This window comes from Bos taurus, chromosome 11 (genome assembly GCF_002263795.3).
Source record: "Bos taurus isolate L1 Dominette 01449 registration number 42190680 breed Hereford chromosome 11, ARS-UCD2.0, whole genome shotgun sequence".
Taxonomy (NCBI): Eukaryota; Metazoa; Chordata; class Mammalia; order Artiodactyla; family Bovidae; genus Bos; species Bos taurus.
The window spans coordinates 98,985,063-98,999,093 of NC_037338.1; the positions used below are offsets into that span (position 1 = coordinate 98,985,063).

General features: G+C 57.3%; 4 non-coding genes across 4 annotated transcripts; 2 read left to right on the plus strand and 2 right to left on the minus strand.

Annotated features, from left to right (window-relative positions):
- Positions 1–212: 212 nt before the first annotated feature.
- On the minus strand, positions 213–308 carry MIR219-1 (microRNA mir-219-1). The gene has a single exon (NR_036328.1). It is a non-coding gene; the product is annotated as a microRNA mir-219-1 (primary transcript).
- Positions 215–302, plus strand: MIR219B (microRNA mir-219b). The gene has a single exon (NR_162207.1). It is a non-coding gene; the product is annotated as a microRNA mir-219b (primary transcript).
- Positions 309–9,712: 9,404 nt separating the features above from the next.
- On the plus strand, positions 9,713–9,922 carry LOC112448949 (small nucleolar RNA U3). The gene has a single exon (XR_003037400.1). It is a non-coding gene; the product is annotated as a small nucleolar RNA U3 (small nucleolar RNA).
- A 1,443-nt stretch (positions 9,923–11,365) lies between these two features.
- On the minus strand, positions 11,366–11,438 carry TRNAW-CCA (transfer RNA tryptophan (anticodon CCA)). Its single transcript has one exon. It is a non-coding gene; the product is annotated as a tRNA-Trp (tRNA).
- Between the last annotated feature and the right edge of the window lie 2,593 nt (positions 11,439–14,031).

The following is a 14,031-nucleotide window of genomic DNA, read 5'->3' on the forward strand; positions in this document are numbered from 1 at the left end:
CCCGCCAGCCAGGACTGGTCACCCGCAGAGGAGGAGGAGGACGACGACGACGACGAAGAGAGGAGGATGGCGGCGCTGGTGACAGGGACCGGCGTCCCTCCTTTGCGCTCCCGGCCGGGGCCGCGATGCTCGCGCTGGGGCCAGCCAGCCGCCACCCGAAGGGTCTTGCCTGCGCAGAGCTCGGTTCCCTGCGGCTCCCGCCCCTGTCGCTTCCAGAGCTCAGCCACAGATGTCCAGCCACAATTCTCGGTTGGCCGCAGACTCGTACAAGAATTGCGTTTGGACAATCAGTGGCGAAGCTCCTGAGTTCAGGGCCCCGGTCTCCTGCGGGGTTCCGCTTCGCTCCTGTAAAGCACCGGACCAGATCTCCGGAGCTGCGCGGACCTCGCAGACGCTCGGCGGTCGCGGCCCATCCCGCGGTAAGGTGGACGAGCAAGCACGCGGATCCCGACCCTGCGTGGGGATACCCGTCGCCCCCGGCGTGCGTCTCCTTCGATCGCGGCCCGGGGTCCCTAGAGTAGCCCGCGCTGGGTCTCTGCGCCGCCCCAGGTCGGGGGAGCCTCCTGTGTCAGGCCTGGGGAACCCCGACTCCCCTCTCCCCGCCCCCAGCCTGGGCTCCCCAGGTTCGCTAGGAATCCGGAAAACGGGGGCCCGAGGCGGGGTCGCGTTTCCGAACCCGGGGTCCGGGCTGCTGCACCGGTGGGTCTCCCGCCCCCGCCCAGCCCCGCGCACGCACCGGCTCGGGCGCTCTCCCTCCCTGTGGCTGAGTCGCGGCCGGGGCGCCGGCGGTGGCAGCGGCGGCAGTGGCTGGGACGGCGGGGAGCGCTGGAATGCGCCGCCGGGTCACCTGCAGCGCCCGGGGAGCCGGGCTGGGAGCCGGCGGGCTGGCGAGGCGCAGGGCTGAGCCCGAGCGGGCGCCTCTGGCGGCTCGGGGCCGGGGCGGGCTTTTAGTGGGCCGCTCCAACAATACGGGCCTGGCGCGGAGAAAGGGGCTCGGCTGCAATTGGTACTGGATTTGAATAACGCCACGGGGCCATCAATGGTCATTGTGTCGGCGGGTAATGAATCTCCGCTGTCTCTCGGGCTGGCCAGGCAGCTGCAACCTGCGCTCAGGCAGCTCTTAAAGACATAGCGTGCCCCTCCCCGGGGGCCGCCCCCCTCCCCGCACCGGCAGGACCCCTCGCCCTCCCACCCCCATCCTGCATCCTGGACTCCCAGTGCCCCGCCTGCTCCCTCGACTGAACCCTTTGCCCATCGCCCCCTCCCTCCTCCTGGGCCGGGCACCCGCATTTCGGCCCTGCACTCCCATGGACCTAACTTAGGCCCCTGACCTTGACTGAGATCCCCAAGAGTGCCCAGGGGACCCCAGAATCTTTGAAGGCTCAATCCTGCGCCACACCCCCACCACACACACACAAACACATCTGCATTAAACCTGAGGCCTCAGGACCCCTCCTGCCTTAAGCTCCTGCCCCAGGGGCTTGGAGCTGGAGGGTGAGGGGAAACAGTATAGAGGTCAGAGGGTCACCCCCTTAAAAGGCTGTGCTGTCGGATAAGGGAGGGGAGATGCAGTCCCAAGCCCCCCGGCTGAAGATACCATCTCCAGAGACCACACCCCCACTAGGGGTCTGGAGACTGCCCTCTCCCCAGCCAAGGACAAGGGCTTACTCCCAGGACACCTCCTGGCGGGCTCCTGGATATCTCAGCTCTGCCAGGGACGTGGGGGTGGGGTGGGGGAGCAGAAGGGCGTGAGAGGGGCGTGGAATCTATTCATTCTTGTCTGGTCATTGTCTTTTCCACTGGACAGCCACTCTGGTCCAGGAGGGCAGGGGCTCCGTCTAGGTCTGATATGCGCCCACCCCAGCCCAGACCAGCCAGGTCTGATGCAGAGAAGGCTCTCAGTCTACAGGGGGACATAGACCCAGTTCCTGACCCGCAGAGCTCACGCCTGGCCATTCTTCCCTTTCCGCTCTCCATGTACTCCAGGGTTCCCCAGGCACCAAAGCAGCCTCGCCCCCGCTGCTGAAGTCCTCCCCTCTGCCCACACTCCGTGGGCCACCACTCAACTGCAAGTCTCCGTCCGTCTGTGTTCTTCACTGGATCAGGAAGTAGGTCTTCCTGTCTTTTTGCGTTGAGAGCCTAGTACAGTGCCCTGTCCCCAGACAATCACTGAATAGCCATCGCTGACTTCAACACGAACCCCATGAACTTCGTGGAATTTCTTACGGAAGTTGAGAAAAAAGGCTTCTGATGAGTAATACTCGAAGTTGAGGTTTTATAGAGAGGGAGTCCTGCTCACCATGTCCTCACTCACTCCCTGGGAATGCTCCATCTGATAATAACAACTGTGACAATTGCCTTAAGTACCGAGCACTAAGCGCCTTAAAGGTAGGAGCCTGTTAACTCCTCACAGCGACCCTGGGAAGTAGGCACTGTTGTCAGCCCCATATTACAGATGAAGAAACTGAGGTTGGTGGCTAGCTAAGTCCCTAGTCCCCAGTGGCAGGTGACAGAGCCAGAGCTGGAAGCCAACTCCCACCCTAGATTCCCATCCTCGATGTGAAATATGGATACCCAGAAGATACGGAGAGGACTTGCGTAAGTGCACACTCAGAAGTGAAACCCAGGAGGCACCTTGTGTCTGTTTATAAATTATAATCCAGGCCCAGCCCCAGACCAGCCTGGCAGAAACACAACCTTGACAGAGCGCGAGGAGTCTCTACACGGGTGTCTGTCAAAGCTACTTAAAGCTGTCAGTCCCGGACAGAGGAGGGTCAGCTCCCGTCACGCTCAGGGAAACGAAGGCGCCTTGAAGGGTCCTCCCGCCAGTCACTGAAGAGAGATTTATAGCCTGCCTACTGTGTGCTAGGCGGGGACTCAGCCGTGGGCAGACGTCCCCGGAGGAGATGCCCAGCAGAGGAGAGCACCAGGAAAGGAGAGCCGTCCGGAGGAGAGGAGGGGCTGGCGAGGTGAAGGCGGGTGGGCGCTGAGGAGGAGGGAAGGGCACCTCCAAAGCCAACGGGCAAAAAAAGAACTTGGGGAGTTCTGGGAGGGAAAGAGCTCTGGCATGGCTGGAGCACGAAGGGAAAGTGGTGTTAGAGCCAGGATTGACCCCACAGGGCCCCGAAGGATGCTGGGAGGATCTGTGATTTTACCCTAAACGCAGTGGGGATCCTGGAAGGTCTGAGAAGTTCAGATTTACATATTTAAAGGTTTGCTGGTGCTGGAGTGTAGCAAGTAAGGGGGAGGGGGTGCGGAATATAGAGGCAAGCTGGCCTACAACGGAGACCAGTTAGGCTACTGATGGTTTGCAGGTGAGAGCCGGTGAGGGGGCTGGGCTTAGGTGATGGCAAAGCAGAGCACCTGCGCCCCCCACCCCCAGTTCTTAACAGCAGTCTGGGTGACCTCAGGTTACTTGGCAATGAGTCACATTTAGGGAGCACCTGTACCATGTGTATGCCGGTACCTGGGAGGAGGGGGAAGGGGAAGATGAACAGAGTTTGACATTACCTGTCCAGAAGTATCTCCATCCAGTGGACAGACAGACAAGCACACAGAAAGGAACCAGCCCCAGTGAAAGGATGAGGGCCACAGGAAAACCCTTTAACTGAAGTTTTAGCAAAATCCTTTGCGACCGTACAGGACTAACATTCTCCCAGTAGGAAGGAGGTGAGCCCGTGTTTGGGAGAGGCAGCATCACCTTGTGCCTCCAGGCAAGTGAGTTCCTACAGCCTGAACCTTAGTTGCTGCCTCTGTGAAATGGGGCCATCATGCCTGTTCTGCTTCCCTAGAGATGGTTAGATGGTCATGGTGTTGAGAAAGTCCGTATACACCTTACATTTGCTTGCAGTCAGGTTTTATTGTTATCTTCCAACACACACACACACACGTGCACATTCACATTCAGGCTCAAGTGTGCACGCAAATCTTCCGTCTGTGCTCTCTCTCTTCTCCCTTATTAAGAAAGACCAACTCTCAGGAAGAAGGTGGCAGAGTCACCCACACTGCCAGCTAGGCATGCCCTTCCTACCAGGACTGGCATCTGACCAAAGACTAGACCCAGACACTGTGCCTGGCACAAAGGATATGCTCAAGTAATCGAATTGTTGAATGAATGGGTGCATGCTTTATAGGAGTCGTACTTCAGTGAATGGGTGGATGGACGGACAGATAGATGGATGAGAAAACAGACATTGGGACAGTTAATGGAAGATAAAGTGAATAAGGAATTCACTGTGGGTGCATAATATAGCCACTCAGCTGAGGTTCTAAGTGTGGGGCTGGAGGCACTGCCACGGGGGGCTCATTCAAGGGGGCTTCCTTCACGCTGCAGCTGTGATTCTGTGCTTCAGAGGCAGGCTCAGGACCAGAGCTTGGCGACAGGTGCATAGGAAGCAGCTGTGGCCACAGGTCAGTCAGGCTGCATCCCTGTTCCAGATATGTCCACCCCCGGAGTCCTGTCCCCGAATGCTCCTGTCAGTCCAGGTTTCACTGTGGCCTGGGAGAGAGGAAAGAGCCCAGCGATGACTCAGTGAGTCTCCCCAGCCCAGGCCCTTGCCAGCTCGGGGCTCCTACTGCCCCATCCGTGCAGAGTTCTCTAAGAGCAGCCAGTGTTCTTACATGGCGACAGGCTGAGTGGCCTGCACTGGAAATGAATGGACAACCTGACACATCCCCAGTCTCAGAAGATGACACAGCCCGGCCACTGGCCCCACTCAGAGGGCACCCTCAGGGCCCCTCCACCCTGTGCAATAGATTGCAGTTTATGAAAGACATTCTTCTCCATGAAACGAGCAGAGGCAGGAGAGAGAAACCTTCCACACTGAAGTAGCGACCTCCCCAACCTGCTTCATCCCCTCATGCTGTGCTGTTGTCTTTATTACACGTTGTCGTTGTCCTCAGTCACGCAGTCCATGCGACCCCATGGACTGCAGCCCGCCAGGCTCCTCTGCCCATGGGATTTCCCAGGCAAGAATACTCGAGTGGGTTGCCAGTTCCTTCTCCAAGGGACCTTCCCAGATCAGGGATCGAACCCACGTCTCCTGCATTGGCAGGTGGATTCTTTACCACTGAGCCACCAGGGAAGCCCTTTATTACATGTAGCCTTCCCTGAAAGCCTGCTATTTACCCACTGTCGAGTTTGTCTCTCCCCTAGAAAGTAAAGCCTATGTGGACAGGGATCATGTCCTGTTCATTGCTCTGTCTCCAACTCCTAGAAGAATGCCTGACTCTTAGAAGGTGCTTATATTAATTGCCAGGGTAAAGAGATAAATATTAATAGAGGGGCGGGGTGGATGTATAGGTTATTGTAATCTAGTTCAAAACAACCATATATTAAGTTCCAGGTGCTGGGCTAAACACTTCTTAATAATATTTATTTTTATTTATTTATTTGGGTGCACCAGGTCTTAGTCGCCACCTGCGGGATCTAGTTCCCTGACCAAGGATAGAACCTAGGCGCCCTGCAGTGGGAGTGCACTCTTAGCCACTGGCCCACCAGGGAAGTCCCCTGGGCCAAGCACTTCTCAAGGCTCCCGGCTTTGTGAGGAACACTGTTAGTGTTCCCGTTGTACACACCAGGAACCCAAGGACCGGACAAAGGAAGTGGCTGTGCCCAGGTGCAGAGCCCAGCTTTAGAACCAAATCTGCCTGTCAGCATAGGCCATGTTCTTAGCCAGGCCACCATCTGACACCCCTGTTTCCCCAGCACCTGGTGATGTTGGAGCCACTGGAAGTTAAAAGTTGGGACTCAGACGTATTGTCTGATTCCATTTAAGGAAATATTCAGAATAGGCAGATCCATAGAGACAGAAAGCAAAAAGTGGTCACCTAGGGATGGAGAGAAGAGAAGTTGGGGGGAATAGGGAGTGAAAAGTAATGGGTACGGGGTTTCTTTCTTGGGGTGATGTAAAGGTTTGAAAGTTGATTGTGGTGATGGTCACACAACTCTGAATACACTAAAAGCCATTAAACTGTACATTTCGTGTTTTAAAACTATTTATTTATTTGGCTGTATCAGGTCTTAGTTGTGGCATGCGGCATCTTTCACCAGAGCACGCCCAGCCTTCTTTAGTTGGGGTGTGTGGGCTTCTGTCTAGTTGGGGTGCAGGCTCAGTTGCCCCATGACATGCGGGATCTTAGTTCCCCGACCAGGGATTGAACCTACATCCCCTGCATTGGAAGATGGATTCTTAATCCCTGGACCACCAGGGAAGTCCCCAAGTTGTACATTTTTAAATGGGCAAATTGTATGGTATGTGGGTTACATCACAATAAAGCTGGTGTTAAGAAAACGGTTGGGGCTCAGGAATCTTCACTTTCTGCCACTTCCCTGGGAAACACATCACATTCTGTCTGAGCCTCAGGTTCCTAAGCCGTTAAAAGGTGGAGGGGAATGAATGTCTCATGGGGTTAATGTGAGCATTAAATGAGATAATACACGTTATTATTCTCATTTTATCAAGGGGTAGAATTAGGCCAGAGAAGGGAAGTGACCTGGCCCAGGACGCAGAGCCGGTGGGTTACAGGTGAGGGCTCAGGCCTGGGCCACCGGGCTCCACCGCTTCTCCAGCGTTCTGTGGACTGGGTCCCCGTTTGTGTCCCCGTCCACCTAGTCACCGCAACTCGCTTCCGCCTTCCCCTTTCTCTGGGCTCTGAGGCTCTGTCTCCCCACTGCCCACACCCAGGAGCAGACCGAGGTAGCGAGGTCCCCCCAGAGCACAGCCCCCAGCCTACTCCCCTCCTGGGGCCATGATGCTGTCTTGCCTTTGCTTGTAATAAAGAAAATATCTCAGCTACCCTTCCACGGTTGCTTGGCAACCCCAAAGGGGGTGGGGGGGAGCAAAGGGGAGGAGGGAAGGGGGAGGACTCTGGAGCCAATCTGGAGACAAAGAGTAGGATTTGGGTGACATGGAGCCTGTTCTTAATGCTAACCTGGCCTGGCCGGGGTGGCGGGTGGGGGCGGGGGGCTTCCTCCCACCCCAGTGTCTCACACCAATAAATATGGATTAGGGAAATGGGCAGAGTTTTTCCCACGGGCCTGAAAGGCCGCATCTGACCTTTCTACCCCCTTTATGTACCAACGTGACAGTCAGAGGGAGCAAAGAGCGGGACCCCCCTGAGAAGCCTCCCCCGTGGCCTTCTGACTTGGGGAAACTTTTCACCCTTCTCCCTCCCCTGGGGCCCCAGACCAGGTCACAGCCCCCCCGCCTGGGGCCCTGGGCCCAGGGATGAGGGAGAGGCTACTCTTCAGGTGGGAGTCAGGAGCTCCCAAGCCTTGAGGGCCCAGGGCCAGGCGTGCGGCCCTGCGTCAGCCTGTGAAGGTGCTCCCTGCCTCCAGTGCCCATCCCATGCTCCATCGCTCTGGCTCTGTGCGCCCTCCCCGCCCCACCCACCTCTGCCCAGGCCTCCTGTGTGAGGAGCCCTGCTCCCTGCCAGGCCCTCATACAGCCCTGTCCCTCTTCTCTTCTTTCCTGACCTCACGTCACAGCCCTCTTCCCCACCGCCTCAGCTCCATTTGGTTCCCCTCTTTTACTCTTCTCTGGGGTGGGCCCCCCTGCCCCAGTCCCCCCCAGATTCTGCAGTACCCCCCAAACCAGGAAGCCCTTGAGGAGGCTGGCATTCCCGAGGGGAAGATGGCAGGAGGGGGTTGCAAACAGAGGAGGGTGGGGGCAGTGATCTCTCTCCCTGGTGCCCTGGTGCCCTGGCTCCCTGGCCACTGGCCGGGGGTGGAGAAAGGCCGCTCTGAATGGAGTCAGTGTGAAGACAGGAAAAACAAACACCTCAGCCTGAGCCCGTGCTGGCCCGCTGGGGCGGGGGCATGGAGGGGTGCGGGGGGCAGATGGGGCAGGGCCTGGGGCTCCTCTCAGCCTTGCTCCATCCACCCTCTCTGGGTTCCCAAGGGCCCATGGCTTCCTGGACCCCCGGCCCACAGTGTCCAGAGAAGGAGTGGGTTCAGGGACCGCAGACAAGCCCCCTAGGAGACACCTTTGCCCCAATCCTGCCCAGCCCCATGGCCCAGCCCCTCAGCCAGTGCCCTCCCTGCCCGGCAGATGCCAGGAAAATCTGTGCCCAGGAAGGGCGGGCTGGCACCTGAAGGCCTGCCTGACCGGCCCTCCTCAGCAGCAGGAACTGGGTAGGGAAATTACCTTGTGCCAGAGACGGCGGCTCCAGCAGTGCCGCCCGCCTCCAGGGCCGAGGGGACCCCAAGACAGACGCTCTGCCCCACAGGTGAGTGTTCCTCCCGCCCCCAAGCAGGCAGGGAGGGAGTGGGAGGCTGTCCTCGTTGGGGCTCCCAGGAGCCCCACTCATCCCCAGAAATCGCGCCAGTTTCTGTCGGGCTGTCTCACCCTCTGTCTGCTGTGCGCGTGGCACTGGTGGTTTGGTGAGAGGAGCCACAGGGTGATTAGAGGAGCTGGAGCTGAAGTTTGCAGATGAAGGGAGGCAGAAGGGGCTGGACTCTGGCAAGCAGGACTCTTGGATTCCAAGCCAACTTTTTGATTAGACCTGTGGAATCACAGAGGCTCCTGGGATGGTCTCCTCTGAACACTCTGGATCCTAAATGACCTTTGGGATGAGCTCAGAGAGGGGTAGCAACTCATCCTGGTGGTGGAGTTGGAACTCAAGCCCACCAGGCCCCCTGAGGACGCCAGGGGCCGTACCGTTTGTGCTGCGGATGCCGGCCATGCACAGGTCCCTGGCCGTCCCCCTCCACATACGGTTTGGTCCCTCTGGATTTTTCAGGGACAGCAGTGGGAGGGCAGACTGCAGACAGCACCTCCCAGGGCACCCTTAGCTTTCTGTCCTCTCTCCAGGCACCGTGCCCAGGGCCCAAGAGCCCCTGCCCAGGCATCAGAGAAGTCAGTCTCTTCTGATGGCCCCTCGGAAGCCATGATTGGCCTCGGCTTTTCAGAGCCCAGAATACAGAGCCTCCGTAGAGCTCAGGGTGTAACCATAGTGCCTCATGCTGTAATCAAAGCCTAACCACTCCCTGGAAAGCGAGGCCAAGAGCTGCCTGCCTGCCACAGGGTCCCCAAAGTGCCCACCTTGAGGTGTCCTGCCCTGTGTAGCAGACAGCCCTCACTGAGTCAGGTGCCATTCCAAGGCCTTGCGTGTACTTCGCTGAATGGTCTCCTAGAAGGTGGATGCAGTTTTGCAGACTGGAAAACCAAGGCGCAGAAAGTGGAAGTCACTTGTCTGTGCACACACTGCTAGGAGCTGGGATTCGAACTCACAGGCTGGCTCCAGCATCCTAAGCCTTTAAATGTCCCCCTATCCTGCCTCTAATTACTAGGAGGTCTCCACTAGAGGTCATTGTGTCCAATCCCCTGCATCTGGGTGTTTGGCCAAGCCAACCTATGCTCACAGACAAGAATCAATCTAGTTTTTAAAGGCACCTGCTCCAAGGGTGGAATCCCCCTGGGGGTCATCAGACATTTATTTATTCATAGCCTTCTGGCTGGGAGGAGAGGCCCTCCCACCCAGGACTCAGCAGGGTCCAGCTGCCTCTCGTTGTCCTTCTCTCCTTCCCTCCACAGTAGAATCTATAATCAGAGGGGAACCAGCCTTGCCTTGTATCTCGGCTCCGTAACCTCCAAGCTGTGTGGCCTGGGACAAACAACTCAGCTTCTCTGAGCCTCAGTTATCAACTGCAAGCTACGGTTAACGGTACTCCCGCTTTGTGAGGTTGGTGAGGATTAAATGATCAAAGGGGATGAAAAACTCTTTCAGGAATCCTGACTATAGTTCATTACTAGAGAAGTTTCTCTGACCCTGTCGAACACCAGAAACCCCAAGGAAGAAGCTCTCCATTCTCTCTGAGTGTGCAACCTGCTCTGAGGGTTGTTTCTGCAACTGCCACTGGCTGTTGATAATTCTCCTCTTCCTCTGGGAGAGTAAGAGGCAGAGGATGCTGCTGCGTGGTCTCCATCATTTAAAAAAGAAAAAGAAGTGGTGGCTTAAGGTAGCAAGGGGTCAGTCAGTGATCTCAGTGCCTGACTTCTGTGAAGTGCCCAGAATGAAGTGAGAAATCCTTTTCATGATCATCATCAAAGAGACCTCCCCTGTCTGCAGGATTAGAGCCTCTTACTTTGAGCCTTATAGTTTAGCCACCTGGTTACAGAGAGAGAAACTGAGGCCCAGAGAGGAGAGGTACTCTCAGGAAAGCTCTCAGGCTCCCTCATTCCCAGTTGGATCCTCCATCCCTTTTCCTTCACTCCTGAGTCCTGCTCTGGCTTTCTATGCCCAGGGTCAGGCCCTGGTACCCAGTCCTGCCCAGGCAGAGCCTTGGAGAGGAGTGAACAGAGGTTGGAGGAGTAGGCGCAGAGGCCCGGCGCGTTCTCAGACCAGGCTCTTTGTCTGCCGCTTTGTGATGGTAAGCGCTGCTCCTAAATCAGGTCTGTGACACTGTTATTGTTGCCCAGGGCGCAGAGAGTCTAAACTTTTCCCCTGAGGTCAAGAATGTGGCCGGTCCCCAAGCCGCCCGGAGCAGGGGCCTGGGTGGCTGGGGGTGGGGCTGGGGCCTCACCCTGAGCTGGGGCGAGATGTTGGGGGGAGGGGGTCACCGGGAACAAAACGCTTTGAAATGCCTCCTCTCCATCACTGCCAACATTGTCCGCTGCCCGCGGGGGGCCTGGCACCGCCTTGCCGGGGCTCCGGCCCCCAGCCCTGGCCAGGCCCGGCCCGGCATCTGAAAATGGACAGAAGGTTATTGTCCCTCCTCGCGGCCCTTTGTCTGTCCCAGTTCCAGATGTCTAGGCTGGGACCAGGGAGCTGACCCATGGTGGGCAGGGGGGAGGGGACAAAGGGGAAGAGCACGGGTCACTGCATCCTGAGGGGTCGTTCCCAGACCCTGGGATCCCACCCAGCCACGGCCCAGTCACCTTCTGGGCTGTCTCGGCCCTGGGATTGTTCCTGTTCCCTGGTCTCTCCTGCCCTTCCCGAGAGGCCAGGTTCCGGCCTCAGGATGAGTTCAGAGCCGGGCACCTGGGGATTCCCACTGCTCTACCCCCGTATCTATGCGATGGGGACAACGGTGCACCCTCTCAAAGCCTGCTGTGCCCGGGTGGGTATGAGTATCACTGGACCAGGGTGCACGCATTCACAAGAAACGACAGAGCCCTCAAACATGGCAGCTCCGTGCTGGGCATGGGGGTGCACTATGGTGGGTGGACCATTCAGATCCTTCCAGATTGTGTTTATTTATTTATTTTAATATTTATTTTTATTTATTTATTTGACTGTGTTGGGTTTTGGTTGCAGTATGTGAGAATCCCATAGTGGGCTGCTGTCTATGGGGTCGCACAGAGTCGGACACGACTGAAGCGACTTAGCAGCAGCAGCAGCAGCAGCAGCATGTGGGATCTAGTTCCCTGACCAGGGATCGAACCTGGGTCCCCTGCATTGGGAGCATGGAGTCTTAGCCACTGGACCATCAGGGAAGTTCCCTATCTTATTTTTTTTTAATATTTATTTATTGACTTTTAAAAAATTAATCTACTTTTGGCTGTGCTGGGTCTTCGTTGCTGTGCAGACTTTTGACTAGTTGCAGAAAGCAGGGGCTACTGTCTAGCTGTGGTGCGCGGACTTCCCATCGCAGTGGCTTTTCTTATTGTGGCGCTCGGGCTCCAGGGTGCACAGGCTCAGTAGTTGTGGTGCACGGGCTTTGTTGCTTGCTCCAAGGCATGTGGGGTCTTCCCGGATCAGAGATTGAACCCATGTCTCCTGTATTGGCAGGGCAGATCCTTTACCACTGAGCCACCAGGAAAGCCCTTATTTACTTGTTTATTTGGCTGCTCTGGGTCTTAGCTGCGGCATGTGGGATCTAGCCCTCTGCCCAGGGATCAAACCTGTGCCCCCTGCATTGAGACAGTGGAACCTTAGCCACTGAACCGCCAGGCAAGTCCCCGGGTTGTGGTTTATAGTCATAATAGGAAGGAGTAACATTTCCCACCCACTCTGTGTCTGTAAACCACTTTACCTGCTTTATCTCATCCTTTTCACAAAAAATCAACAGTAGATACTGTTCTTATTTTCCAGCTTTGGATACAGAGATTCTGAGAGGTAAACTCCCTTGCCCAAACCCAGGCTGCCGGGAAGCAGGAAAGCTGGGATCTCAGCCCAGGCTGACCGCTGCCACCGAGAGGAATGATCCGCTAATAATACTTGGAAGGTGCTGAGCACAGAGCCTGGCATGGCTCCCGACTCAGCCCACGGAGCCGGTGGTGGTGTGATTCCACCCGTCAGCTTCCCATTTCACAGATGGCACTACTGAGGTTTAGACCAGAGAAAGAAAGCCTGGGTGAGACGCTCAGGGAAGCTTACACAGCAACCCACCAGGGCCAGCCAGAGAGGCAGTCAGCCTGGTTGGAGTTTCAAAGCCCGGTTCTGTGTGGGCTTGAGCTAGTAACTTGGCTTCGCCGTGCCCTGGTGTTCTCATCTATAAAATGAAGGTATTCCCTACTTTACAGGGTTGTTGTGAAAATTCAGTTTGATGATGCATTTCGAGCACTTAGCACAATGCCTGGCACACACAGCACACAGTTAATGAGAGCTATTCCCCTTATTATTCTGAATGGGGTAACGTTTATCCTTTTGAACCCTCCTCTCACCTGGGGTCACCTGAGGACAAGGCCCTGTTGATGGGAGGGGCTGCGGGATGGGTTCCCAGTTGTTGAGTGGGGGTGGGGACAGTAATGCTTGGCCTGCTTAGGGGTCTCTAGAAGTGTGGCAGCAGGCTACTGCTGCAGGTTGCAGGTCGGAAGAAGGCCAGAGGGATCAGGCTGGGAGGGGCAGGGGCTGCCTGGGCCCAGAGGAGTTAACAGCTCCCAGGCCCTGGCCCAGCGGGGCTGCCACGCTGCAGTCCAGCCACAGCAACGCAGCAGGCAACGATCTTAGCAGAGGAGCCAGGGCGGCTTCATGATGGGCAAAACAGCTGGCTGCCCGGGGAAAACAGCTGGCTGGGCCCCAGCCTCCTGAAGACCGGGGCAGAGCCTCAGAGGACAGCTCCACATCTGGGCTCCTGGGAGACGAGGGCCTGGCCAAGAGCAAGAGGGTGGTCCTTTGGGGTGGGGTGGGCGTTGGGTGGGACCCTTGGAGATGAAGGGCAGATTCCCGGAGCGAAGGCTGGAGCTATTCTAGGTCTAAGCAGAGTGGTGACTCCAGCTGGGATTTGAGGGGGGTCTCAGTCTCCCCTCAAATAGGAAGGATGAGGGGCAGCAGAGCAGATGGGGGCAAGACTGCGCTTGGCCTTGGGTCATCTTGGAACCCAGCTTGGAACCGGAGGTGGGAGGGAGCCCGGTGGGGGCTCCTGGACCCCCACCTGCCGAGCGGCATCCCAGGACGAGGAGCCATGTGTGGGCCCCTCCTCCGGCTTGGAACCTGGGCTCCCTTGGCCACAAAGCAGGACAGGGGCCCAGAGAGCCCCCAACCCAGGAGACGTGAAGCTAGCAGCTGGTAAGAGCTCCGTCCGTGCACCCCCTCTGCCGTGGGCTTCCCCTCCCCATCTACTTGGCTGCCAGGCTGTGAAGACCCCCAGCCCTGGGGCTCTGTCAAGGTCTTGGGGTACCTCTAGACTGTCCCCACCCATTGGAAGGGAAACGGCACCTGAGACCTCACGGTAGGTTGGGCAAGGAAGGCAGAGGGTTAATGGGGGTGTGGCCAGGGTCCACCAGACCACAGCCACCTGCCAGGGTTCCTGACCCCCAAGTCCCATAGGCCAGAGACCCCTAATTTCTCTCTGACCTAAGGGTCTCCTCTTGCCCACCCTCTTAACCTCCAGGAAGAGGGGGTTGGCCCTCACCTTGGGTGTGCCAACCTCAGAGCCCCCTCTCTGATGAAGGCCACTCTGCAGAGCCTTTGCCAGTGGGCAGACCTTGGAGCTGAGGCTCCCAGAGGGAAGAAGAGGGTGCTGGGGAGGGGGATAATCCTTCCAGGGTCTCTATTTCTGGAAGCCAGAGCGGAGCCTGAGGCACTGGCGCCACCGCCTGGCTTTGGCCAGAACTACCATGACTGAGGGATGGGGGTGAAGGTGCT